The 27,463-nt window shown below is 41.4% G+C and overlaps 1 protein-coding gene across 2 annotated transcripts in view; it reads left to right on the top strand.

The window, feature by feature from the left end:
* The first annotated feature begins 7,720 nt into the window (after nt 1-7,720).
* The window catches only part of ABCG2 (ATP binding cassette subfamily G member 2 (JR blood group)), a 138,387-nt gene continuing 118,644 nt past the window's right edge, over nt 7,721-27,463 (top strand). For both annotated transcript variants that reach the window (XM_028117754.1, XM_028117753.1), the window contains exon 1: nt 7,721-8,268. The gene's annotated coding sequence lies outside the window, so the exon portion shown is untranslated. The remainder of the gene's footprint in view (nt 8,269-27,463) is intronic.

The following is a 27,463-nucleotide window of genomic DNA, read 5'->3' on the forward strand; positions in this document are numbered from 1 at the left end:
AAAATCTAGGAGCCTTCTTAGGTGTTGCCTGGAAGATCTTTCCACTGTGATACACTCTGATGCTAAATCTGCTTTTAAGGATCAAAGAAATGTGAGAGGCATTTCTAACGCCAAAGCTTAAAGCCGAAGTCATGAGAGAATTCCTGCCTTAAAGTTCCAATTTAGAAACCAAGAGAAGGGGCGCCTGGGTGGCTCAGTTGGTTAAGCGACTGCCTTCGGCTCAGGTCATGATCCTGGAGTCCCGGGATCCAGTCCCACATCGGGCTCCCTGCTCAGCGGGGAGTCTGCTTCTCCCTCTGACCCTCTTCCCTCTCGTGCTTTCTATCTCTCATTCTCTCTCTCTCTCAAATAAATAAATAAAATCTTAAAAAAAAAAAAGAAACCAAGAGAAAATAAGAATCAGGGCTTTTAATCTTAACCTCTTGTGTTCAAGAGGTTTGTTAGATGTCAAACCAGGGACTGGCTTCTAGGCTGTATCCCAGAGGTCACTGTGCAGTTCTTTGAGGACAGGGGCTAGGTAACTTTACTCAGCTTCGTTCATCTGCTGAATGAAGGAGGGAATGAATGAATGTGCTCTACCCTAGTGGTGTAGATGAAAGGGAAGAGCACTGTCATTTCTCTAAAGATGGAAAGCTTTAGAATTTGGGGGAGAGGAAAATAAATATTTATTTCAAAAATAAACTTTATCAAAACAAAGGCAGAAAAAATGTTTTGGATGTCAGAAAGATCTATTTTAGGGGCACCTCGGTGGCTGAATAGGTTAAGCTTTCGACTCTTTTTTTTTTTAAGATTTTATTTATTTATTTGAGAGTAAGGGAGTGAGAGAGAGTACAAGCTGGGGAAGGGGCAGAGGCAGAGGGAGAAGCAGACTCCCTGCTGAGCAGGGAACATGCCCTGAGCTGAAGGCCCACTCTTAACCGCTTAACCAACTGAGCCACCCAGGGGCCCCAAACATTCAACTCTTGATCTCAGCTCAGGTCTTGATCTCAGGGTCATGAGTTCAAGACCCATGTTGGGTGCCGCGTTGGGCAGGGAGCCTATGTTAAAAATAAAGATCTATGTTATGTTGTGGAATCATTTGTCACTAATTTCAAGGGTTGATTGAAAATTATCTTCTGAAACGTTGACATGTCTGCATCAGAAACATCAGGACAAAATGCTTGAGTGTGAAGTCTGAGTTGCCTTGAGTCCTCTCCTACTCACCTAAATAACCCAGGAAGTTATTCAACCCATGCTGTGAGTCAATTTCGTCATTTGCAAAATGGGGCTAATAACAGCATACAGGTTGTTGTGAGACATAAATAGTTAAATAGTTAATACACAACCTACGCAGTCCTATATCCCATTTTCTGCCACTAATTCCTATCTCTCTAGGTGTCAGTTTTGCTTTTGGTAAATGTTTCTCTCTGTGTTTGGGTTGTTTTTTTCCCCCCTCCCCGTGTGTGCCTTTCTTTTCCCCTCCCTACCTTTCTACTTTTTCTCTTTTTTCATTATTTCTCTCTCTGCCCGACTGGATTTCTTCTTAATAGTCTAATACCACTCCGTTACTTAAAAAGTGACTGATGGCTATGAATTTTAGTAAATCTACAGAACAAGAGACTTAATAATAACTGTTAAAACTCTGTTTTCTTTTTTCCAAACTAATTTCTGATCTCTGCCATGATCATACATCTTTTTTTTTTTTTACATTTTAAAGTCAGTGACTACATTCATGTTATTTTAGTTCTGATTTTCTTCAATTGATACAATTTTATATTGAAGGAGATCAGTGTATGCCACTTTGACATAAGGATTATTTTGAGCTGAAGGAAACTGAGAATCAACAGATGCAGAAAGAAGCCTTCTTGGTGCCTCTGTTATCTCATTAAAAGCAGAAACTTCTGAAAAATGAGGCTGTCATAAATCCCTCTTCAGGATGGGTCTACTCCTAGAAGAGAGAACAAGAGTAATCCTACCATAAATCAAATTGTTCATGGCCATGAAGAAGATAGAAAAGACCACTCACACATTCATAAACAGATATTATCACAAACTTTTTTTAAATCTCCAGTTTGTTCTTCTAAAAACCCATTTGTCTTTCCTAAAGAAACTTATTTTTTCTTCCCATAAAAGCCTTACCTCCACTCTCCTCATTCCCCTACTAAGTTAGGTAGGTAAGTCTCTGACTTACATATGAATAAACCTTTTTTCTCCTGTCAATCTGTCATTTGTCAGTTTAATTTGCAGGTCCCCAGGAACTATATCTAAGAGCAAAAAGTTTTACTCCCTAGACAGTTCATATGCCATGCATCCAGATAGGCCATATCCTTGCTAATTTTTGTGATTGTGCTATCATATACCATAGTTTATGTTGCATTCCCCTGTTGTGAGGCACATTGTTTCTAACTTTGCACTATTTTGAACTCTTTCCTTCCCTTACGCCACTTTCCCTTGCCTTCTCTGCCATGGACGATATACACAAACATACAAATGCATGATTATGTAAAAATATATAAAATTTGCTGTATTTGTTGTCCAGATCTTTAGCTTTGTGAAGAAAAGGAAAAATCAGGCGGTGCTGCCCTCTAGAGTATCTCTCTTCTCTATGGAGTTGATCTAGAGCCCAGTCATAAACTTTATTGTACCTATATTTCTCAGATTGTAAATATTTACTAACAGTTGCACAAACGTACCAGGCAATAAAGAGAGGTGTGGTTGGTCTGCCTAATAAAAATACTTCCTTTGATTTGAGCTTTCCTCTTCCAGAGCTTCTTGTGTCTCTCTTTTTTTTTTTAAAGATTTTATTTATTTATTTGAGAGAGAGAATGAGATAGAGAGAGAGAGCATGAGAGGGGGGAGGGTCCGAGGGAGAAGCAGACTCTCCACTAAGCAGGGAGCCGGATGCGGGACTCGATCCCAGGACTCCAGGATCATGACCTGAGCCGAAGGCAGTTGCTTAACCAACTGAGCCACCCAGGCGCCCCTTCTTGTGTCTCTTGTTCAGTAAATAACAAGTATGAAGAGTTAATAAGGACAGTTTGTCATAGTTACTAATTTTTTCTTGTCCTGTATGGCTTTTAATATTTGGAAGCAGCCACTGAAGCAGATTTGGCATTTCAAAGTTCTGCTACAAGTGTGATTTTATTTTAGGTCATGTTTATAGCTCTGTTTATATTATCATTTGGTTCATAATGCTGATTATAAAGCCTTGATTAAATAACTGCTGTTTGAACAGCACCATACTGTCGGACTACAAAAGCCTAGAATGAGGCCCTTAACTCTCAGAAGTTTATAACTGGCAAAATGAGAAACCAAAGCTACAAGTGCTGAGGAACTTGTAAATAATCATTGTGAGTCTTGATAATAAAGATATGGAACACAGATTTTTTGACTCTTATTAAACAATTGCTAAGTCTTGGTTTGCTTCTAAGCCTTAAAGGAAATTCAGAGCAACTTTTCCATACTCTGGAACATAGGAATAGATTATCACAAATTTCTTTGGGTTCATTCTAGAGAATTCTGAAGACACCATTATAAACCAATACAAGATAGAAAACAAAAGATTGGGATACCAGAAAAGGCCCTTTCATAATTTTCTTTTTTTATAAAGATTTTTTTTTTTAATTTATTTATTAGAGAGAGAGAGCACAAGCACAGGGAGCGGCAGAAGCAGACTCCCCGCTGAGCAGGGAGCCCGACATGGGGCTCTATCTCAGGACCCTGGGGTCATGACCCAAGCCAAAAGCAGACCCTTAAACAACTGAGCCACCCAGGTGCCACAACCCTTTCACAATTTCAATGGCTAAGCAAGGAAGTGTTCTCTGTTACTGCCTCTCAGAGGCCTGAGGAATGGTTAAAGACGGGGGGAAATAAGACTGGCAAAATATTTATCTGTGGACTCTACTTCCCTACCTTGTTAATTTGGAGTGGATTCCTCTCCACAGCCAAGCTACTGATTCTGATTAAAAAAAATCACTAGCTAAAAGACTTCTACTTTGAAGTAGGGGATAATGTTGGCTGTTTCAAACCTTTCTCACTCTCCAGTTCCAAGGACTGGAACCTGTAAAAATATTTACAGGTAAATATTTAATATTTAAATATTTAATTATTTTTAATTTAATTTAAAATTAAATACAATTAATTTAATTTAATTTAATTTAAAATAATTAAATATTTAAATATTTAAATACCTGCTTCAACAAGTTTGGGGATTAAATTCCATCTACATTCTTAGGGATATACATTTTTTGAAAGAACTAACAGAGATCTCCAAGAATTAATATACATGACTTTTGTTACAACTTGTCACCTTTGGCACAGCATTGCCCTTATAAGAAACAAGGGACCTTCACTGGCCTTTTGCCTCTATAAAGAAATAGCAGGGGATTTCACAGAGGTTCTAGGAGTGGTTGGTTTGCTCCTAGTTGTTTGCAATGAGATAGTGTGCTAAGTCAATAGAAGGACTTTCATTCAATAAGCTTTTGTCCCATGTGTTCTACCTTATTTGGCTTTCAGCCAGAGATTTTCACATCTTGTTCATAGAAGCCAGGAGGTCCTCAGGCATTTTATTCTAACTTTTTAGAATTTTTTTTTTTTTGGTTGCGATTGGTGATTATCTTTGATTATTAAATATATACAAAAATACATGGATATATTCTTGGGAAAACTTGTGACTTTATTAGTACATTTTATTAAGCATCTAGTGGTATACTAGGCACAAATTCTAGGGACTAAGGATTTATTCATGAACAAAGCAAATAAAAAGCCATGCCCTCGTAGAGCTTACATAGCTATTGGAAGGAGAAAAGCAAATATAATAAATAGGGAAATTACATGTGCCAAAAGGCGATAAGTGCTCTCAACAAAAATAAGATGAGGCAGATCAAGAATGCTAGTAGAAGGAACTACAATTTTAATTTGGGCAGTCAGGGTAGGCCTCACTGAGAAGTTACCATTTGAAGAAAAACTGGAAGGAAGTGAAGGAATGAGCCATATATATAAATAGGGGAAGATCGTTCTGGGCAAAGGGAAGAGCTAGTGCAAAGACCCTGAGGTGGGTCAGTGTATGTACATTTGAGATACAGCAAGGAGATAGGTCTGGCTACATTACAGTTAGCAAAGGGGAGAGTGAGACCAGAGAAGTAGGGGTGGGAGATATAAAGGTCTTTGGCTTTTACTCTAAGAGAAATAGGAAAATATATGGGAAATCTTTAAACAACAGAGATATATGTTGTCAACAAAGCATCCCTACCTCCTAATCCCATACTACCTAGAGATTGCTGCCATTTTGGGTCATGTTTTTTCAGAAGTTTTTTCTATGTGATTATATACATAGATGGGTATATATAAAAACATGTCGGGGCGCGTGGGTGGCTCAGTCGTTAAGCATCTGCCTTCGGCTCAGGTCGTGATCCCGGGGTCCTGGGATCAAGCCCCGCATTGGGCTCCCTGCTCGGCGGGAAGCCTGCTTCTCCCTCTCCCACTCCCCCTGCTTGTGTTCCCTCTCTCTCTCTGTCTCTCTCTGTCAAATAAATAAAATCTTTTAAAAAAAAATGTCTTTTTGTTTTGTGAGGGTGTGCACGTGTTAGTTAGCAACTTGCTTTTTACAATTAATATATCTTGGAGATCTTTCTTGGTCAAGACAGTACCTATATTTCTACCTCGCTCTTTTGAACTGTTGCAGAATATTGCACTGTATGCCTGTGCTACATCCAACCCTATCCTTACGGGTAAACACTTAGGTTCTAATTCCATTGCTCCGTTCCTACTTTTCTTCTCCTACTCCCTCCTTTGACCTCTCTCTTCCTTGTGACCTTCCTTCCTTTCTTCTTTTCTTTTTTTTGCTGCATTACTATTGTCTTACTATGACATTTAACAACATAAAATTACATTACATGAAACATGGGAGAAAATTTGAAAGTAAAAGTTTGTGTTACCTTCTGTCAGAAAAGCAATATGTGTTTCCTTAAATTGGAATCACTTAGATTTGCCTCGGTGGAAGAGAGGCTTTAGTTATTCTTAAGCAAAGATTTATCTAATGCTTATTGTTCTGGAACACAGGGGAGTCATGAGAGCTTGAGCCCAATTACTCGGAACCTTGCTACGGGTTCACTGGGTCATCTTAGCCAAGTCGGCAATGGGTCTACATCAGTAGGAAGTGAGGATCCAGGATCTATAATCTATGCTGGGTTCTCCTTTCTCCCCTACCTACCGCCTGAACCAATATGGTATTCGGCCAGCTCTCCTGTTAGGTCATGTATGTTAGTCTTGTCTACCCAACCCGTGGGGGGCAGGTATTGTGTCATACATTCCCTTTTTCCCCCAACAGTGTCTAGCTGATTCTTAGAATCGTGGTTATTTATTTTTAATGCATGTCTTAATTATCTTTAAAATTGTATTTGTGAAGTTAGCTCTATTTGGTTTAGAATAAACCTTGGAAATGGCAAAATGGAACTAGAGGGTATTATGCTAAGCAAAATAAGTCAATCAGAGAAAGACAAGTGTCATATGATCTCACAGATATGTGGAATTTAAGAAACAAAACAGAGGATCGTAGGGGAAGAGAGGAAAAAATAAAACAAGATGGAACCAGAGAGGGAGACAAACCAGAAGAGATTCTTAATCATAGGAAAAAAACAGGGTTGTTGGAGGGGAGGGAGGTAGGGGGATAAGGTAACTGGGTGAATAAAACTTCCGCATCCCTATGGATTTAAATGTACCATTGAGGGGCGCCTGGGTGGCTCAGCTGGTTAAGCGTCTGCCTTCAGCTCAGGTCATGGTCCCACGGTCCTGGGATCAAGCCCTGCATCAGGCTCCCTGTTCAGCTGAGAGCCCGCTTCTCCTTCTCCCTCTGCCTGCCGCTCCCCCTGTTTGTGCTCTCTCTTTCTGTGAAACAAACAAACAAACAAACTCTTTAAATAAATAAATAAATAAATAAATATACCATTGATTAGGAAGTTTGTAACTTTGCACTGGTTGCTTTTTACCTTTAGGCCTTGCTTAATACAGATTAATTGCACTACTAGTAGAATGCACACATGCCTTGCTTAATTACATTCCAGGCAACATACAGGTACCTCTGCATTGCCCATATGCTTACATCACAGCAAAATGGTCAACTGTGCAATAACTAGGAAAATTATCACACAGGATCACAGTAATATCACATAAATAATTTTTCACCCTATTACTGTCCTATTATTTCACTTGACATCATCATGTTTTCAGAATATGAAATACCTAGTTAGTATGGTCTTACCTTCCTATTGTATTTCTGGATTAGAAAAGCTAACATTGGGGGCGCCTGGGTGGCTCAGTCAGTTGGGCAACTGCCTTCCGCTCAGGTCGTGATCCTGGAGTCCTGGGATCAAGTCCCATGTCGGGCTCCCTGCTCAGCGGGGAGTCTGCTGCTTCCTCTGACCCTCCCCCCTCTCATGCGCTTTCTCTGTCTCTCATTCTCTCTCTCGAATAAATAAATAAAATCTTTTTTTTTAAAAAAAGCTAACATTGGAAGGCTAGCATGTTCTAAATATAGCTGCTCTCTCCTCTTCCAATCTCTGGTGGGTCTTTGCCCTGAAACCTAAGGCTGTCTTGTTTTGGTTTCTTTCACTTCCTTTCAAATGTGATCTCTTCCTGCTGGCACTTTTTTTTTTTTTTTTGCCAGAAGGCAGGGCCTATGAGAGGAGACCCCCGATTTCGTCAGAGCTAGCGAGAGACAGGAAGTTTACACAGAACAGAACTATTTGCTAGGATTGGTTTTGATCTTTCCTCAAGTTGTTGCTAGTGTTGGAGATGCTGTCATCAGGATTCTGTTGCACAGAGAAAGATAAAAATACCTCTCCAACGCGTGCCTTTTTCTCCCTTTCCCATCCCCTTGCCAGGAACGCCGCAAAAGGATCCCAGGCGGATTGGAGGCATTAGGTCGTCGGTTTGAATCTCAGTGGTCGAGAAAGAAGTGTGGGTAATGCCCGGCTCATGGGGGAGAAGAAAGGAACATATGGAGATAGGAGAACTGTTCATTTCCCCCTGGCCATTTCCTCAAGGCTAGTTTCTTTGGAAAGCCTTTCCTTCTGGTCGTTGCAGGAGCTCGCTGAGGGGCTGCATTTCCTCTCTGATTCTTTCTCTTGCCTCAGAGGGCCGGCAAAAGGAAGCTCCTGGAACTTTAAGGGACATGGATCTGGGGCTGAAGTCTCTATAGGAAAACCTACAAGGATAGAAATCTCTGCATCACCCTGCCCCTCGGCCAAGGCTGGGGGCTCTTTCCTTCCAGCATCACACGTCGTAATTGAAGTGAGTTGTCTTTTTATTTTTTCAAGTGTTCTGAGTAGAGAATCTTGGTTCTTTTTTGGTGTGCTCTTTAACAAATGTGTCACTTAAACCAGTACTAATCATCCTTTACTGTGAATATGAATCACTTGGACATTTAGTTAAAAAGGTAGCAGAATTCCGTGGGCCTGAGACTCTGCATTTCTGACAGGCTTGCAGGCAGCCTCAGATCTGCTGGTCAATGAACCATGCCGTGAGTAATAAGGGCTTCAATCCTCTAGGTTTTTTTTTGCTTTGGGGGGAAAAGGATTGGGGGATGCTGGTGGAATGAAGGTATTAACCAAGTCTGTGATTTATGAAGAGCACCCGAAAAGAAAATCAGTCACCATCCCTGCCCTGGTTGTATCTGCTTAATGGACTATCTAAAATTTGGGGTTTCTGTTCAACAGTTCCTAGATGTGGTAAGCCAAGTCACCCCAAGTGAGAGAGAATGTTGGGCCACTCCTTACACTGCATGGGTCACTTTGAGCAGAGGCAGAAATCTTTTTTTAATTTTGCAGTTTAGGGGATTAAGTGTCATATCACACCTCAACCGGTAGAGCTAGTGGTCACTTTGAACATTTTTGTTTCAATTTAAAATTATACATGCTCAAAAAATAACTGGTGTCTTCCACCTACCATTTCGAGGTATAAAGATTATAAGGCATATGAATCTATTACATGGTTGAACGTCAGTTCAAGTAAGGAATATAATCACCATGTTTTGTTTTCTTAGGAGAGGCCTTTAAACTCTCCTGGGAGTAGCTCCCTCTCTTAAATGATTCACATTTATCTGAAAGTTGCTTTTAATCCAAAAGAGACAAGCTAAGAGGAAAAAAATGAATAGACAGGAAGTCTACCTATTCTGTCTGTAGTTGAGGGGAGAAAATAGCAATGGGAAAAAAGGGGGGGAAAAAAAGAGTGTGGTGGCCTGGGATGTCCTCGCTTCGCGAAATGAATGAAAGAAACCCCAGCACAGAAATAGAATTCTTACCCACACACGCTGGGAATCCTTCCAGAATAGTAGCTCATGGCTTCGTCAGCCGGAGAAATATGCTTGAAACAGAATAAATTATAAATTGGGTTGTTGGTGATGAATGAACATGCTGAAACTATTTGTCATTAAGTTGAAGAGTTGCACTGGGGTCAAAGGTCCAGGGAATGCACAGGCCTGGTGAAGCACAGTAGGAACCCATTAAACCATCCCAGAGAGAGGAGAATTGCTTCTGTTTGAAATAAGCTTCAAATAACATTCCTTTCTATCATGGGGTATCACCAGAGGTGTTACTTAAAAATTTAACAACCTGTGTGGCACAAACCTTGACCAATCAGTACAGAAGTTGTTGTAAACGGCCCACACAACAGCAACTGCTAGGCAGTAAGTATGTCCGGGACTGAACATTGGCCGAAGCTGTTAATAGGTTTTTTCTTTTTTCTTATAAAGCTTTTTTTTTTTGAAGATTTTATTTATTTGACAGAGAGAGAGAGAGAGAGAGAGAGACAGCCAGAGAAGGGAACACAAGCAGGGGAAGTGGGAGAGGGAGAAGCAGGCTTCCTGCAGAGCAGGGAGCCAGATGTGGGGCTCGATCCCAGGACCCTGGGATCAGGACCTGAGCCGAAGGCAGACACTTAATGACTGAGCTACCTAGGCGCCCCTGTTATAGGTTTTAATTAAACTTTTCTGGGGGAGAAATGGTAAAGCCACAGATGAGTTCAGGGATATTAATGGTATTCCTACCATCATCTGCCAAAGCTCTGGCACCATTTTCTCAGGTGAGGCTACTTTCCTCTGTTCTCTCCTATCAAGCCCAGAGCAACCTCTCATTCCAGCTGTGTATCTCTTGCAACCTACACTAAAGAGAAATCTCTTGAGTCACTGGAAGACTCAAAATCCTATCCATTTCCTTTGTAGAAGGGAAGATGCATATATTCTGTTGTAAGGAGTTACAGCAAGAAACCTGATCACCATGTTATCCTTCCATACAAAGCATCATCGCATACGTTATCGCACATGATTTTCACAACCATCACAGGGTGCGGCTCAAGGGGCTTATTATTCTAACGTGTTAGTGAAGAAATTGAGACTCTGGTTAAGCAATTTCTTACAAGGCACAGAGTTGGTTAGTGGGAGTTCTGGATTTGAACCCCAGCCCAATTGCTCCAAGGTCAGGTTTATCCTGTAGTTTCTTCATCCTCTCAGGACCTTTGGCAACATATAGTGTTTTGTATTAGGTCTGTTTTCTTTTTATGTCATACTTCGAAAACTTTGTATGTTAAAAAGAATTTGTATGTTAAAAAGAATTCTATTTCTACTAATTTGTCAAAATTATTCTCATGCTTGTCTTAAGCTTTGTCTCCATTAAGGCTTTTACTCTGCAGGAATAAATGTTTTAGAGCAGTGGGTCTCAAACTTTATCATGCTTAAAAATCACCCGGGGAGCTTGCTAAAACTCAGATACCTGGGCCCCACCTCCAGAGATTCTGATTCAGTGGGTCAGGTCCCAGGCATAGAATTTGCATTTACACTTGTAATTTACATTATAATTACATGTGCTGGGCTATCTCTGTACGTGTTTGCTCCTTTATTACTAGGTCTTGCTCAATTCATAATTATATTTCATAATAGAAACACGAACAACAAGAATTCACCCAGATAGCAAATACCCTTCTTTGATGTAGGTGTTACGCAGGGCTTAATCATGAGTCAAACATGCTCTTATGTGGGTTTGTGTGAGTCGATGTCCCAGGTCGTCAGCTAGCACTTCCCATCAAGGGGAGAGAGAGCAGATGATGCTGAGAAGTTGGCAAGGGTCTGGTCACTCAGGGTTCCAAGGGTTTGGACTGAACAGTGATATAGTGATAGTTTGAAGCTGGGGAGTGCAATCACAATTACATTTTAGGAATTTTCTTGCTGCAGTGTGGGGCCTAGTTTAGAAGAAGGTGAGGCTATAGGCAGAAGCTTTTTGACTGAACTGTTGCACTCATCCTGGAGACAATAAAGGCTTGAACTAAAAGTAGGGTAAAGCTCAGAGCAGCTCCCATGGCTCAAGTGAGGGAGTAGAGCATATGTCATGATGCAGGAAATATGATCTGTATTTTTTTTTAAAGATTTTATTTATTTATTTGAGAGAGAGAGAATGAGAGATAGAGAGCACGAGAGGGAAGAGGGTCAGAGGGAGAAGCAGACTCCCCGCCGAGCAGGGAGCCCGATGTGGGACTCGATCCCGGGACTCCAGGATCATGACCTGAGCCGAAGGCAGTCGCTTAACCAACTGAGCCACGCAGGCGCCCGAAAATATGATCTGTATTAAAACTCCTTACCTTACACATCTTCTCTATATCAAAACTCCAGGGAGGCCGAGGACTGAGCCTTGTAGCCCCAGCCCCTAGCTCCCGGTAGGTCCCTGATGGATGTTTGGTGAGTGAATGAGTGAGAGAGAATAAATCAAATCCCCCTCGTGGTCTACAAGTTTCTGTCATCTGGCCCTTACTTACCTCTCCAACCTCAGCTCCCTCCTCTCTCAACTTTATTTTGGTCACACTGGCCTTCCTTCAAGCCTTTGAAAATGCACAACTGTGACCTAGTCCAAAGAGTGTCAAAATACTGCCTTTGGGGCAAATCTGTCCTGTTACCAATTAAGATAAAGTTTTATTGGGACACAGCCATTTGATTATGTACTGTTTATAGGTACTTTAGTGCCATAATAGCAGGGTGGAGTAATTGTGACAGAGATCACATGGCCTCTGAAGCCCCAGATATTTACTATTTGGCCCTTTACAGAAAAAGTTTGCGGATCCCTACTCTGGTTCTTCGAAATTGCTGTGACCTCTGATTTAGAACTCTAACCTCAATGAAATTATAGTAATCAAAAACCTGTGGTAATGGCATAAAGAAAAACATAGAGACTAATGAAATAGAATAGAGAGCCTCCAAATTAACTCTCATGTATGCGGTCAAATGATTTTTGACAAGGGTGCCAAGACCTTTATCTTATACCATATACAAAAATTAAGTCAAAATGAACCAAAGACCTAAACACAACAGCTAAAAGTATAAAACTCTTAGATGAAAACATAGGGGAAAAGCCTCATGACATTGAATTTGGCAGTGATTTCTCAGATATAGCACCAAAAGCACAGGCAGCAAAAGAAAAACTAGATACATTGAACTTTTTCAAAATTAAAAACTTGCATGTCTCAAAGGACATTTATTAAGAAAGTGAAAAGACAGCCTACAGAATGGCAGAAAATATTTGCAAATCATATATCTGATAAAGAGTTAATATCTAGAATATATAAAGAATTCCTACAGCTCAACAACAAAAGCCAAACAACCCAATTATAAAAGGCCAAAGGACTTGAATAGACATTTTTCCCAAGATGATATAAAAATGGGCAATAAGTATATGAAAAGATGCTTAACATCACTAATCATGAGGGAAATATAAATCAAAATCATAATGAGATACCACTTCATACTCACTAGGATGACCATAATAAGAAAAAAAAAAAAAGGAAAATAACAAGAGTTGGCGTGCATATAAACTGGGACCTTTGTGCTTTGCTGGTAGGAATGTAAAGTGGTGTAGCTGCTATGGAAAATAGTTTGGTAGTTCCTCAAAGATTAAACATGGTGTTACCATCCGATCCAGCAATTCCACTTCCGGGTATATACTAAAAGAATTGAAAGCAGGCACTCAAATAGAGATTTGTATACTTTTATTCATATCAGCATTATTCACAGCAGCCAAAAGATGAAAGTAATTCAAGTGTCTATCAATAGAAGAACACCACAAAATGTGGTATATGTTTATATTGGAATATTCGTTTTTAAAAATTCTGACACATGGCTGAATCTTGATGACATTATGCTAAGTGAAATATGCTAGTCATCAAAGGACAAATACTGTATGCCAAATACACTTAAATGACGTACCTACAGGAGTCAAATTCATAGAAACAGAAAGTGGAATAGTGGTTGCCACTGGGGTGGGGGTGGTGAGGAGTGATTGTTTAGCAGGTACAGAGTTTCAGTTTGGGGAAATGAAAAAGTTCTGGAGAAGGGTGGTGGTGGTGGTTACACAACTCTACTTAATAACTCTACTCAAAAATGGTAAATTTTATGTTATAGATATTTTACCACAGTGAAAGAAAAAACAAACAAACAGGTCTTTGCATGGCTAGTTCTTATTCTTCAGTTTTTGGCTCAAATGTTATTTCCTTAAGGAAGGCTCCCATGACTCTATGTAACTTCCTTATTTGACATATCACTTTCTGAAATGATCGTCTATCTATCTATCTATTAATCTATCTATCTATCTATCTATCATCTGTCTTCATTAGAATGTAAGCTTCCTGAGGAGAGAGTCTTTGTCTAATTCAAAGCTATATCCTAACACTTACTTCTTGGCACATGGTAGATGCTCAGTAAACACTTTGTGGGCTAAACTACAGTTGACCCTTGAACAACATGGGTTTGAACTGTGTGTGTCCACTAATACATGGATTTTTCCAATAAATATATTGGAAAATTTTTTGGAGATTTGCAACAATTTAAAAAAACTCACGGATGAACTGATAGCCTAGATATATCAAGAAAATTAAGAAGTCAGATATGTCATGAATGCATAAAATATATGTAGGTACTATTTTGTCATTTACTACCATAAAATATACACAAATCTATTATAAAAAGTTAAAATTTATCAAAGTGTATGTGCACAGGGGTGCCTGGGTGGCTCAGTTGGGTAAGCATCCGACTCTTGGTTTTGGCTCAGGTCGTGGTCTCAGGGTCAGAGATTGAGCCCTGCGTCCAGCCCCGCACTCAGCATGGAGTCTGCTTGAGACTCCCTCTCCTCCTCTCCCTCTGCCCCTACCCCCTCCAACTCTCTCTCTCAAAAAAATAAATTAAAAAAAAAAAGTATGTGCAGGGACGTAGACCGTACACAATACATTTGTGGTCAAGAGAAATGTAAACAAATGCAAACATGCAGTATTAAATCATAACTACAGCAAATTAACTGTAGTACATACTATACACTGCAAGAATTTTGTAGCCACCCCTCCTACCCTGACGGTGAGCTCAAGTGTTGCCAGGATCCACTTAAAACGCCGTGGTACAGTAATAATCTCTGTATGACCCGTTTGTCTCTCCAGGATATTGTGTATCACAGTAAAATGTGTTCTTTCCCAGTTCTCCCATATTTTTCACCATGCTTTGTGCAACACTATAAACCTTGAATAACACCATGGGATCCATAGGAGGTGCCACTAGTGATGCTCAAAGTGCTTGCAAGAAACAGAGGAAAGTCATGACATTACAAGAAAAAGCTGAGTTGCTTGATATGTGCTGTAGATTGAGGTCTGCAGTGTGGTTGCCTGCCATTTCAAGTTAAATGAATCCAGCACATGGAGCATTAAAAAAAAAGAAAAGAAAGAAAAGGAAAGGAAATTTCTGAAACTGTCACTGTAGCTACACCAATGGGGGTGAAAACTTTGCACTTTTTTGCAAAATACCTTTTTATCTCATATTGAAAATGCAGCTTTTATTTGGGTACAGGATTAGTATAAGAAAGGCATACCTATATTCTAGAAAAAGTGAGGTCATTATATGACAGTTTAAAGCAAAAAGAAGATGAGAGATCTAAAGCTGGAGAACTTAATGCCAGCAAAGGATGGTTTGTTGATTTTAGCAAGAACTTTGGCTTAAAAAATGTCAATAGGAGAAGTAGCTTCTGCCAACAAAGAGGCAGCCAGATAAGTTCTCAGACCCATTAAGAACATCATTGAGGAGAAAGGATATCTGCCTTAACAGGTTTTTAATGCAGACCAAAGTGCCCTTTTCTGGAAAAAAAAAAAGTGTCACAAAGGACATTTATTAGTAAGGAAGAAAAGCAAACACCAGGATTTAAGGCAGGAAGTGATAGGCTAACTCTGCCCTTTTGTGCAAATGCAGTTGGATTTATGATCTGGACTGCCTTATCTATAAAGCTGCTAACCCCTGAGCTGTGAAGGGGAAAGATAAACACCAGCTGCCACGGTTTTGGTTGTACAGCAAGAGAGCCTGGACAGGGAGAACCCTTTTTCTGGATTGGTTCCATCAAAGCTTTGTTTCTGAAGTCAGGAAGTACCTTGCCAGTAAGGGACTGCTTTTTAACATTCTGTTGATTTTGGACAATGCTCCTGTCCACCCAGGACCCCATGAGTTCAACACCAAAGGTGTTGAAGTGGTCTTCTTGCCCTCAAACACAATGTGTCTAATTCAACCTTTAGCTCATGGGGTCATAAGGACCTTTAAGGCTCATTACACACAGTACTTTAAGGAAAGGATTGTCAACACTATGAAAGAGAACTGCAATAGACAGGACATCATGAAAGTCTGGAAGGATCACACCATTGGAGATGCCATTGTTGTTATAGAAAAAGCCATGAAAGCCATCAAGCCCCAAACAATACATTCCTGCTGGAAAAGCTGTGCCTGGATGTTGTGCATGACTCCACAGGATTTACAATAGAGCCAATCAAGGAAATCATGAACGAGATTATGGATATGGAGCAAAAAAAAAGTGGAAGGTGGTTGTGGTGAAGGGTTTCAAGATACGGACCTTGGAGAAATGTAAGAGCTAATATAGACACCACACCAGACGAATTAACAGGAGATGACCAGATGGAGATGAGTGCTTCCAAATCAGTGCCAGACAATGAAGAGGAAGATGAAGAAGCAGTGCCAGAAGACAAACTGACAGACGATCTGGCAGAGGGGTTCTGATTATTCAAGACTGCTTTTGTTTTGTTTTTTAAAGATTTTATTTATTTATTTGACAGAGAGAGACACAGCGAGAGAGGGAACACAAGCAGGGGGAGTGGGAGAGGGAGAAGCAGGCCCCCCGCCGAGCAGGGAGCCCAATGTGGGGCTCGATCCCAGGACCCTGGGATCATGACCTGAGCCGAAGGCAGACGTTTAACAACTGAGCCACCCAGGTGCCCCTCAAGACTGCTTTTGAGTTCTTTTTTTTTTTTTTTTGATAATTTATTTGACAGACACAGCGAGAGGGGGAACACAAGCAGGGGGAGAGGGAGAGGGAGAAGCAGGCTTCCTGCTGAGCAGGGAGCCCAATGTGGGGATCGATCCCAGGACCGTGGGATTATGACCTGAGCCGAAGGCAGACGCTTAGCGACTGAGCCACCCAGGCGCCCCTGGTTTTGAGTTCTTTTACAACATGGACACTGAAACAAAAGCAAATGGTGGAAGGATTGGTACTGTTTAGAAACATATGTAGAGAAAAGAAAAAGCAAAAAAAGTCAGACAGAAATTACATGTATTTCTGTAAAGTGACACCAAGTGTGCCGGCCTCTCCTGCCTCCCCTTCCACGTCCTCCACCTCTGCCGCCCCAAGACAGCAAGACCAACCCCTCCCCTTCAAGACCAACCCCTCCCCTTCTTCCTCCTCAGTCTACTCAACATGAAGATGACAAGGAAGACCTCTGTGATGGTTCACTTCCACTTAAGGAATAGTAAATAGTCATCATGCCGTGCAGTTAATGAACAGCTGTTGTGTATATGTGCAAGAGTCTTTGTGCAAAAATCTAATAACTGTACAAGAGCTGTACTGAGACTTTGTGTCATTATCAGCATCATTGCCTGAGTATTCATCTTGTAGAACATTGTGTGCAAGAATTGTATGGAAGTATCCTTACACAGGCATAAAGTGAGTGATATTTAATGTAAATTTAATATTGTGGTAGTTCTATTTTTCTTTTTTTTTTTTAAGATTTTATTTTTTTGAGAGAGAGAGAACACAAGCTGGGGGAGAGGCAGAGGGAGAAGCAGACTCCTTGCTGAGCAGGGAGCCAGATGTGGGGCTTGATCCCGGGACGCTGGGATCATGACCTGAGCTGAAGGCAGATATTCAACCTACTGAGCCACCCAGGTGCCCCTATCTTTTCATTTTTCAAGTCTAGTTTTAGTAATACATAGAACATCTATAGTGTTTTGTTTCATATAAGACAATATTGAGGTACAACCACTCTGGAAAAGGTTTTGGAGGTTCCTCAAAAGTTAAAAATAGAACTACCCTATGACCCAGCAATTGCACTACTAGATGTTTACCCAAAGGATACAAAATTACTGATTTGAAGGGATACATGCACCCTGATGTTTATAGCAGCATTGTCAACAATAGCCAAATTATAGAAAGAGCACAAATATCCATCAACTGATGAATGGATAAAGAAGATGTGGTGTGTGTGTGTGTGTGTGTATATATATATATATATATATATATATATATATATATATATATATATGGAATATTACTCAGCCATCAAAAAGAATGAAATCTTGCCATTTTAAACGATGTGGATAGAGCTAGAGAGTATAATACTAAGTGAAATAAGTCAGTCAGAGAAAGACAAATACCATATGACTTCACTCCTATGTGGAATTTAAGAAACAAAACAAATGAGCAATGGGGTAAAGAGAGAGAGACAAGCCAAGAAACAGATTCTTAACTATAGAGAACAAAATGATGGTTACCAGAGGGGTGGTGGGTAGGGGGGAGGGGTTAAATAGGTGATGCGGATGAAGGAGACTACTTGTGATGAGCACTGGGTGCTGTACGGAAGTGCTGAATCACTGTATTGTACATCTGAAACTAATATTCCACTGTATGCTAACTGGAATTTAAATAACTTGAAAAGACCATATTGATGTAGGCACTGAGAGATGATCTTGTAATCAGACAATGGAAACTTATAGTATCAATAACAGTGCAGTGCTATAAATGTATTATCTCTTATGGTTTTCATAACATTTTCTTTAGTTCACATTATTCTAAGAATACAGTATATAGTACGTATAAATGTATGAAATATGTGTTACTTGACTGTTTCTTGTAAGCTTCTGGTCAGCAGTAGGCTATTAGTAGTTAAGTTTTTAGGGAGTCAAAAGTTGGATTTTGGACGGCACTGGTGGTTGGTACCCCCAACTCTGGAGTCCTTCAAGGGTCAACTGTAATAAAAACAGCTTAATGAGAAAAGAGAAAGGGCTCCACCTGGAGGTTTTATGAGTAAGTGTATTCTGTGGCAGTTGTAAATGTACCATACTCAAAAGTCAAAGCCAAGGCAAAGTGTAACTTCCATAATATTAGCTGTGATGGTGGAGTGAGAAGGCATGAGGAAGAAATGAATCAAACACACTTGTATAAAATATTTCCATATGAACTCCTTTCTCAGCCTCCCAATTCCCAGGACTTGAGCAATTCCTTTCCTCCCTCTCCATGTAGCACCCATTCATTTACTTATGGCCGACGGTGGCTTTTATGCTACGATACCAGAATGTAGTGGGTGCTGCAGTAACTGCATGGCCCACAGTCCTAAAGTATTTACTCTCTAGCCTTTTACAGAAAAAGCTTGCCAACTTATCCCTGATGGGAAGATAATAGACTGGAGATATTTTTTACTATTCCCCAAGAACTTTCACGATACTCATTCAAGCCAATCTAGAAATATTTGTTGAGCACCTACTATGTTTCAGGCACTGTCCTAGGCATCAAGGATAGAACAGTGAATAAAGTAGAACCTGCTATTGTAAAGCTCACCTTCTAGTGGGAGAAGACAGATAAAAACAATAACCAAATAATATAGTATGTGAGAAGGGCTGGAGAGAAAAGCATAGTAAGAGAACGGGTAATTAGGAAGGCAAAGGGAGGTTTCACAATTTATTTATTTATTTATTGAGAGCACACATGCGCACACAAGCAGTGAGGGAGGGGCAGAGGGAGACATAATCTTTTTTTTTTAATTTTATTTATTTATTTGAGAGAGAGAGAGAGAGAGAGCATGCACGAGATGGGGGGAAGGGCAGAGAGCGAGGGAGAAGCAGACTCTCTGCTGAGCAGGGATCCCAACTCGGGGCTCAATTCCAGAACCCCGAGATCATGACCTGAGCAAAAGGCAGACACTTAACTGAGCCACTCAGAGAGAATCCTCAGTAGGCTCCACACTCAGTGTGGTGCCCAAAGCCGGGCTTGATCTCATGACCCCGAGATCATGACCTGAGCTGAAATCAAGAGTCAGATGCTTAACCAACTGAGCCACCTAGGCGCCCCAGGTTTTGCAACTTTAAGTAGAGTGGAGAAAAGCATTTATGTAGAGGAAATGGAGGCAGGAGAATGTCTAGCATGTCAGTGAAACACCTAGGAGGCCAGTGTGGATGGAGGAACCATTCCTTTCCATGGTTCCCACCCCCATGAACTCTGGCTCTGTGCAATATAGGCTGCCGGTTTATGGCATACATCCTTAGCTGTAGGCCAACATCCTAGCATTACATGGTGTCCTGGCTGGCACTACAATTGAGCCTTCAATAGGCCAGATCACTGTTCTGTCAAGCCAGCTGCTTCTGTAAGATGGAAGTATGTGGTGGACTTTGAAAGCATGAGCCCATCTCTAAACCTGTTTGTTCATAACATATGTCTATGGTCAGGGACAGTGATGTGGGGTACCACAGCAATGGCTGAGACATTCTGTAACTTTGTGATAATAGTGTTGGCAGAAGCTCTGCAGGCAGAGAAAGCACATTTTTACCCAGAATATGCAGCTATCCCTGAGAGCATAAAGAACGGTTCCCTTTATGATGGGATGAGTTCATTATGATCAGCTGCCATTAAGTAGCCACCTGTCACCCTGGACAGTGGTGCCATATCAGTGCCTTAGTATTGGCTTCTGCTGTTGGCAGATTGGGCACTCAGCAGTAGTTTTAGGCAGAACAATCTTGGGGAGGTGAAAACCATGTTATTAGCTCACACTTCCCTCTACGCTGCTCTGGCTGTGTTGGGTATGGACATGTTGAGCAAGAATTGGGTGGGATGCCTGGAGAAGGCTTCCTTACATTTGCAAAATAGATCCTCTTGATCATCTGATTTTTGACAGCCTCCACCATAATGGATACTCCCTATTGGATATATACATGGCAATTAAATATTCTCTTGCCCCAAGAGGTCCATACACAGTCCATCTTGTCACCAATTTTTCGGTTAGTTCTTTCCTAGCTCCCCACTGGCCATCCAATCCAGTAGCCACTGCCCATAAATAAGTATAGGGCTTTGTACCTCATACCATAAAATGAACAACCAGATATATCCCTCCAAGTTCTGTCCGCTTGGAGGATTCCCTTCCTCATGGTCTTCTGTGGTCATGCCTGAGTGGGTGGTGGTGGTGCGGTGGACATCCACTCTTGTCAGTGTGGTATCAGCTTTAGCTCCATCTGAGGATTAGACCTATGCGTCATTCTCTTCTGTGAAATGCTCCTTGGGAATTCCCTAAGAGGACTCCCATATAGGTTGAGGAAAATGTAAACAAGTGATGGAAAAGATATCTTGGTAGCTGGAACTAACTGGTTGTAGATATTCCTTGTGCTTCTGGTCCTGCCCAGACCTGGTCTCCTCTCTATTACTTCCGTATTGCAGTGGAAATGTCACTGGGTACATGCAGCTTTGTGGTTCGTGATGGGAAGTTCAGGTTGTGTAGCCAGTTGGTACTGTGTGGTAATGTGTTCAGTCTCAAAAACTAGGGCCAGTTGCCAGCCAGGAGCTGCTTTTCAAGGGGAGAATATTTGTTATCAGAGGAGGTGCGGCCTTACCAAATGCCCAGAGGTCTGTGCTGAGACAGTCCTACTGGCACCTACCTCAAGCTATATATATATATAATTTCTCTCTGCACCAGAAGACTTTTTTTTTTTTAAAGATTTTATTTATTTATTTGACAGAGAGACACAGCGAGAGAGGGAACACAAGCAGGGGGAGTGGGAGAGGGAGAAGCAGGCTTCCTGCTGAGCAGGGAGCCCGATGTGGGGCTCGATCCCAGGACCCTGGGATCATGACCTGAGCCGAAGGCAGACGCTTAACGACTGAGCCACCCAGGCGCCCCTGCACCAGAAGACTTCTAATACCATTTGGTCTGTCAGGTCATAGGGCCCAAGTGTCAGGACAGCTTCTTTTGAAGCCCTGACACCTTTCTTGGATCTGGTCCCACCCAAAAATCGTAGCTGTAGAAGTTATCAAGTGAATGCTTTGGAGTAGCATGCTAAAAAGGCGTATGCTGCCTCCAAATTTGAAAGAAGCAAGTATGGTGGGTTTTGGGGTTTTTTTTCTTCCTTTCTGGTGAGAAGTGCAAGATACAGCAACTTGTGTCTCCTTTTAGAAGAGCTGTCGTAATGTTCCCCAGATGCTGGAGCCTCTACAAATAACACTGATGGTGTAGACCTATTAAGTTTTATAGGATTTAACTCCCCCCGCCCTTTGACACCCAAATATGTAAATGAGGTATTTTTGATACTTGTTTCTTTCTGCTTGCCAGATCCAGTTGGCATAATGACATTAATATACAGGATTGGCATGATGTTCCCTGGGATATCAAGACAGTCAAGGTTCCTCTCAACTAAATTATGTTGGAAGGAGAGAGGACAAAGCCCTGGGACATGAACATAAATGTATACTGTTGTTCCTGCTATGTAAATAAGTACAAATTGTGTTTGATTTTCCTTACTGATTAGAAAGGAAAAGAAAGAATTTGAATAAATCAAGAGTTGCATACCAGGTCCCAGATGCTGTGTTAATTGTCTCCACTAAAGATACATCTTGAATGGCTGCTGAGATTGGAATCACCACCTGGTTAAGATCATAATAATCTGGGGCAACTGGATGGTTCGTTTGGTTAAGTGTCTCTTGATTTCAGCTCAGGTCATGATCTTAGGTCCTTGGGATTGAGCCCCATATCGGGCTCCGCATTTGGTGCAGTGTCTGCTTGTGATTTTTCTCTCCCCCTCTCCCTTTGCCCTTCCCCCTACTCATGCTTTCTGTCTTTCTCTAAAATAAATAAATAAAATCTTAAAAAAAATCATAATAATCTAATGTCATTCTGTACGATCCATTTGACTTTTGTACCAGCGAAAGAGGTGAGTTACTTAGGAAGGTCGGAGGAATCCCCATCACAGTATCATACATCTCTGTTGTTGGTATCGATCCCTGCAATTCTCTCAGGGACGTGGTGTTACTTTTTGGTTTATGTCTTGCTACACAGGAAAGCGGGAGTGGGAGGGCAGTTCCAGGAGATTCTGTCTGATGCTTTCTGCCATCATAGCTGTTACTCCATGTGGGGCCCATTGTTAGACTACCTTAGGCCAAACTCCATCTAACTGCTCATCTCCATTAAGTTGCTAGTCTGAATTTTTGAACTTGGTGGCATTTTGTGTTCCTGGGAGTCAATGTCGTTTCAGAAGCAGTATCTAATAGTTCCCAGAATCATTGGGTATTTTCTTTCCCCTAGTGTATAGTCACCAAGCAAATCTCTTTGAGGCAATACTATTTAAGATGTCTCCCTGGACCAGTGACCATTTGCTTCACTTAGAAACTCATTAAAAATGAAAATTCAGGGGCGCCTGGGTGGCTCAGTCAGTTAAGCGTCTGCCTTCAGCTCAGGTCATGATCCCAGGGTCCTGGGATTGAGCCCCATATTGGGCTTCCTGCTCAGTGGAGAGTCTGCTTCTCCCTCTCCCTCTGCCTGTCGCTCCCCCTGCTTGTGCTTTCTTTCTCTCTCTCTCTCTATCAAATAAGTAAATAAATAAAATCTAAAAAGAATTTTTTTTTAATGAAAATTCAGGGGCACCTCGGTGGCTCAGTCAGTTAAGCGTCTGCCCACAGCTCAGGTCTTGATCTCGGGGTCCTGGGATGGAGCCCCGTGTCGGGCTCCCTGCTCAGTGGGGAGCCTGCTTCTCCCTCTCCCTCTCCTCTTCCCTGTGCTCGTTCTCTCTCTCTCTCTCTCTCTCAAATAAATAAAATCTTTAAAAAAAAAAGAAAATTCAGAGACATTACCCTAGTCCCACTAAGTCAGAATCCCTGGAAGTGGACCTCAAGAATCAGTGTTATAGTGAGTTCTCAGCACATTTAAAGAGGCTCTGGCTTAGTTCTACAAAAAGTGATTTTGTCCCACAGGTTAGGGTTGACAAATAACATATAGGGATCCCAGTTAAATTTGAATTTCAGGTGAGGAACAAGTAATTTTTTTTGGTATAAATATACCCCATGCAATAGTTTGAATCTGAAATTCAATTTAATCTGTGTTTTTATTTGCTAAACCTGGTAACCCTACTCTCCAGAGGATATTTGGTAATGTTTTGGCAAACATTTTGTTTGTCACACTGGAGAAAAGGTTATGTGTGTGTGCTACTGGCATGTTGTGGGTAGAAACTAGATATGCTGCCAACATTCTACAATGTACAGAATAACCCTCCCCCACACCAAAGAAATACCCAGGCCAAAATGTCAGCAGTACAGAGGTTGAGAAATGCTGGCTTGGAGGAAGATTTATGGTATACCATGCCAATGGCTGTGTTACAGGATCTTTTCTCAGAATCTCCCAGATTTTCCTTCTCACTGGGGCTCTTAGTCTCTGAACTGACTTAGGTCTCCGTATTGGGTACAAGGCATCCTTTGGCAACTTGAGTTGGGTTCTGCCTAGCAGACTTACATTTTTTTGTTTTGTTTTGTTTTTTGTTTTTGTTTTTTGAAGATTTTATTTATCTATTTGAAAGAAAAAGAGAGCACAAGCTGGGGAGAGGGGCAAAGGGAGAGGGAGAAGCAGCCTCCCCGCCCCGGGATCATGACCCTAGCCGAAGGCAGACGCTTAACCAACTGAGTCACCCAGGTGCCCCTAGATTTTTTCTCTATATACATAAGTCAAGCAGCATCTTAGTATGCTGTTGGTTTACCATTTCTTGGAACCCCCAAATCAATTGGCCATTGACACAAAGCACAGAAGGTCAAAACACTGATTACGTGCCCCATCTGTGGCTTGTTGTAGTCACTGCCCCATATATTCTCAAACAGTCCAGCTCTATGCAGGGCCTTTACCATGCTGAATCCCTATATTCCCACTGAAATAAGGGCGTACATTTTCACTGCAGCCTCATCTGCCAATATCTCTGACCTGCAGAGCTCCTCAGAGATGCTGGTGCCTGCCTCACTATTGCATTTCCTAATGTCTGGGTGAAAAGAGTGTCTGTTAGACCTCAGCGGGGTCTAGTCAGGAGGTGGCTGAGGAGATTGCTCATAATGGATCCATTCCTATTTTCCCAAAACTTGCATTCCTTTGCTTACAGTATGCTAGAGAATTTCTGGCATTTCAACCTCATTAACTTCTGTGTTATTGTGGAGTCCTGGCTTTCCTTGGCTGACCTTTTCAAACTGTTAGCACTATTTCAGCCAGCATGTGATATTCCAAACCCTGGAAGAGTGCGCCCATGCCAGTGATTTTGGCTTGATTGAGTATATTTTATCCCCATAGGCTTAACACTTTCAGAATCTATACCTTCAGCTGCTCCCTAGACTCCTGCTGATACATGTTGGCAAAATCATGCAACTCTGTTAGGGAATAGGCTGCCTCCTCCTAGGGCAGGCTGCTGCTGTTCTCTTAGAGGTGTGTTCCAGTTGCTATTGGTGCATCACAAAACTCTCTAAAACAGCAATTAAATGGATTTGAGAGGGAACGGGAGAGGGATTGCAGAAGCGAGTATAGAGAATTCCTTTGAAGAGTTTTGTTGTAAAAGAGGGCAGAGCAATATAGCAGCGGTCGTAAGGTGTGAGATGAAGAGAGACGTTGAAGATGAAAGAAGTAAAAAAAGGCATGGTTGCATGCTGTTGGGAATGATCCAGTAGTAAGAGATCAATACAGTTAGATATCTAGATGTATATAGTATATAGATCTATAGAATACTATCTATATCTACGTATCTATATACCATATCCATATCTATATGTGATGATGTTTAAGAGATTTTAAGGGATTTACTGCAAAATGGAGACATTGGCTTAGGTCTTAGACCGGAGCATGGACATTCATCAGAGTAATAAGAGCCAGAGTAATAAGGGGGAAGGCAACGTATGCTGGTAGGTGGGCAGATATGGTAGAGAGAATCTAGAAGTCTCTTTTGCTTGCTTCAATTTTCTCAGTAAAGTAGGAAATAAGGTTATCAGCTGAGGATGACTATGGGAGAAGGTACTGAGTAGGAAGAAGACATTGTGACCTATTGAAATAAGAAAAAAGAAGAGTGAATGGTCTAGGGGACTATAGTATGAGGTGCTGGCACTATTGAGTGTCCCAGCATTAAGCTGTTTTTTTTTTTTTTTAAGTAAGCTCCATGCCCAACGTGGAGCCCAATGTGGGGCCTCAACCAATGACCCTGAGATCAAGAACTGAGCAGAAATCAAGAATCGGTTGCTTAACCAACTGAGCCACCCTGGCACCTCCCAGCATTAAGATTCTTGATCATGAATTTAAAATCAGAAGAACCATTATTCTTATGTGTTTTCCTCTACCCACATTCAGTGGTAGGGACGTAGGCACAGAGTGAGGGAGATGTGCATTTAAGGGAGAGTTTATAGTTTGGTCAAGCAAATGACAATGCAAAAGAAGAGCAAGGGAGAGTGAAATAAGTCAATCAGAGAAAGACATGTATCATATGACCTCGCTGATATGAAGAATTTTCAACCTCAGGAAACAAACTGAAGGTTGCTGGAGTGGTGGGGGGTGGGAAGGATGGGGTGGCTGGGTGATAGACATTGGGGAGGGTATGTGCTATGGTGAGCGCTGTGAATTGTGCAAGACTGTTGAATCACAGATCTGTACTTCTGAAACAAATAATGCAATATATGTTAAGAAAAAAAAAAAGAAGAAGAAGTTAGCAGGAGGGGAAGAATGAAGGGGAGTTAGTCAGAGGGGGAGACGAACCATGAGAGATGATGGACTCTGAAAAACAAACTGAGGGTTCTGGAGGGGAGGGGGGTGGGGGGATGGGTTAGCCCGGTGATGGGTATTAAAGAGGGCACGTTCTGCGTGGAGCACTGGGTGTTATGCACAGACAATGAATCATGGAACACTACATCAAAAACTAATGATGTCATGTATGGTGATTAACATAACAATAAAAATTTTAAAAAAAGAAGAGCAAGGGGGTCGGAGGGTGTTTTCTAGGGTATTATTATACTGTATAATCACAGAATTTCATCTGGTATGGAGACTAAAGTGAACAGTAGGGGATGAGGCACAGTGAAATATTAGCAAAATTAATGGATTCTACGTTCTTATGGGGGGTCAAAGGCTTGTTGGAGTTGGGTTACTAAAAGGAGCTGGGTGGAAAGATGGGATTTGGTGGTCAGAGAGCAAGATACAGAAGATGATACTAGTAATAACAGTTTCTATGGTGTGACCTGGGAGTACACAATTGGGGAATAAGGACTTCGGAGGAGAGAAGGTCAAGGTAGTCAAAGGCCGGCATGTTGGGAAAAGCACCTGTGTGTGTATTGAATTCACCATGAAGCAAGACACAAGTGGTGTTAGAGAGAGTGATGGTGTACCAGGAACTAAAGTTACTCATAAGTGGTGCAGGAGAGTCCTGGAGTCTAAAGTTAGCATCAACTCTAAGAGGCAGGCAGTGATAAAGTCTGATGACATGAAATTCAAAGCTGAGATCTTAGTGGGGAAATTAGTAGTAGATGATCCACTTTGGCATGGTCACATTTTGTGGTGGTTTCTCCTCCCAGAATAAGCAATTTCAGAATGTGAAATTCCCCAATGTCTCCTTAAGGAAAATACATGTCCATAAAGACTTTTCACACTTTAAACACGAGAGGGTGCCAGAGTCTAGCAAGGGATTATTTTTGCTTTTCAGCTAAAGCTAGGACAACCGTAGTTACTTTTGAGAGTGAAAGGGGACACAAGGGGCGAGGAAAAACTCAGTATATTGCAAATACCATATTCTCCTGAATCTAAAATTCATCGTTTTATTATTATTTTATATACCAACAATACAATCCCTGTTAATCAAACTGAAAAAAAAAAGTTTCCCCTTTACTTAGAATTTTATTTTCTACTTATTGAATTTTGATTAGAGGTTTTTGGAGGTTTTTGTTTTTTTAATCGTATGTTACTTTGTGCATGCCAAAAAAGAAAAATAAAAAAATAAAAGTAATTGGGGGCGCCTGGGTGGCTCAGTCGTTAAGCGTCTGCCTTCAGCTCAGGTCATGATCCCAGGGTCCTGGGATGGAGCCCCGCATCGGGCTCCCTGCTCGGCAGGAAGCCTGCTTCTCCCTCTCCCACTCCCCCTGCTTGTGTTCCCTCTCTCGCTGTG

The sequence above is a fragment of the Eumetopias jubatus genome, unplaced genomic scaffold (assembly GCF_037043125.1).
Source record: "Eumetopias jubatus isolate StellerSeaLion01/CBP00866 unplaced genomic scaffold, mEumJub1_p1.0 scaffold_2, whole genome shotgun sequence".
Lineage (NCBI taxonomy): Eukaryota > Metazoa > Chordata > Mammalia > Carnivora > Otariidae > Eumetopias > Eumetopias jubatus.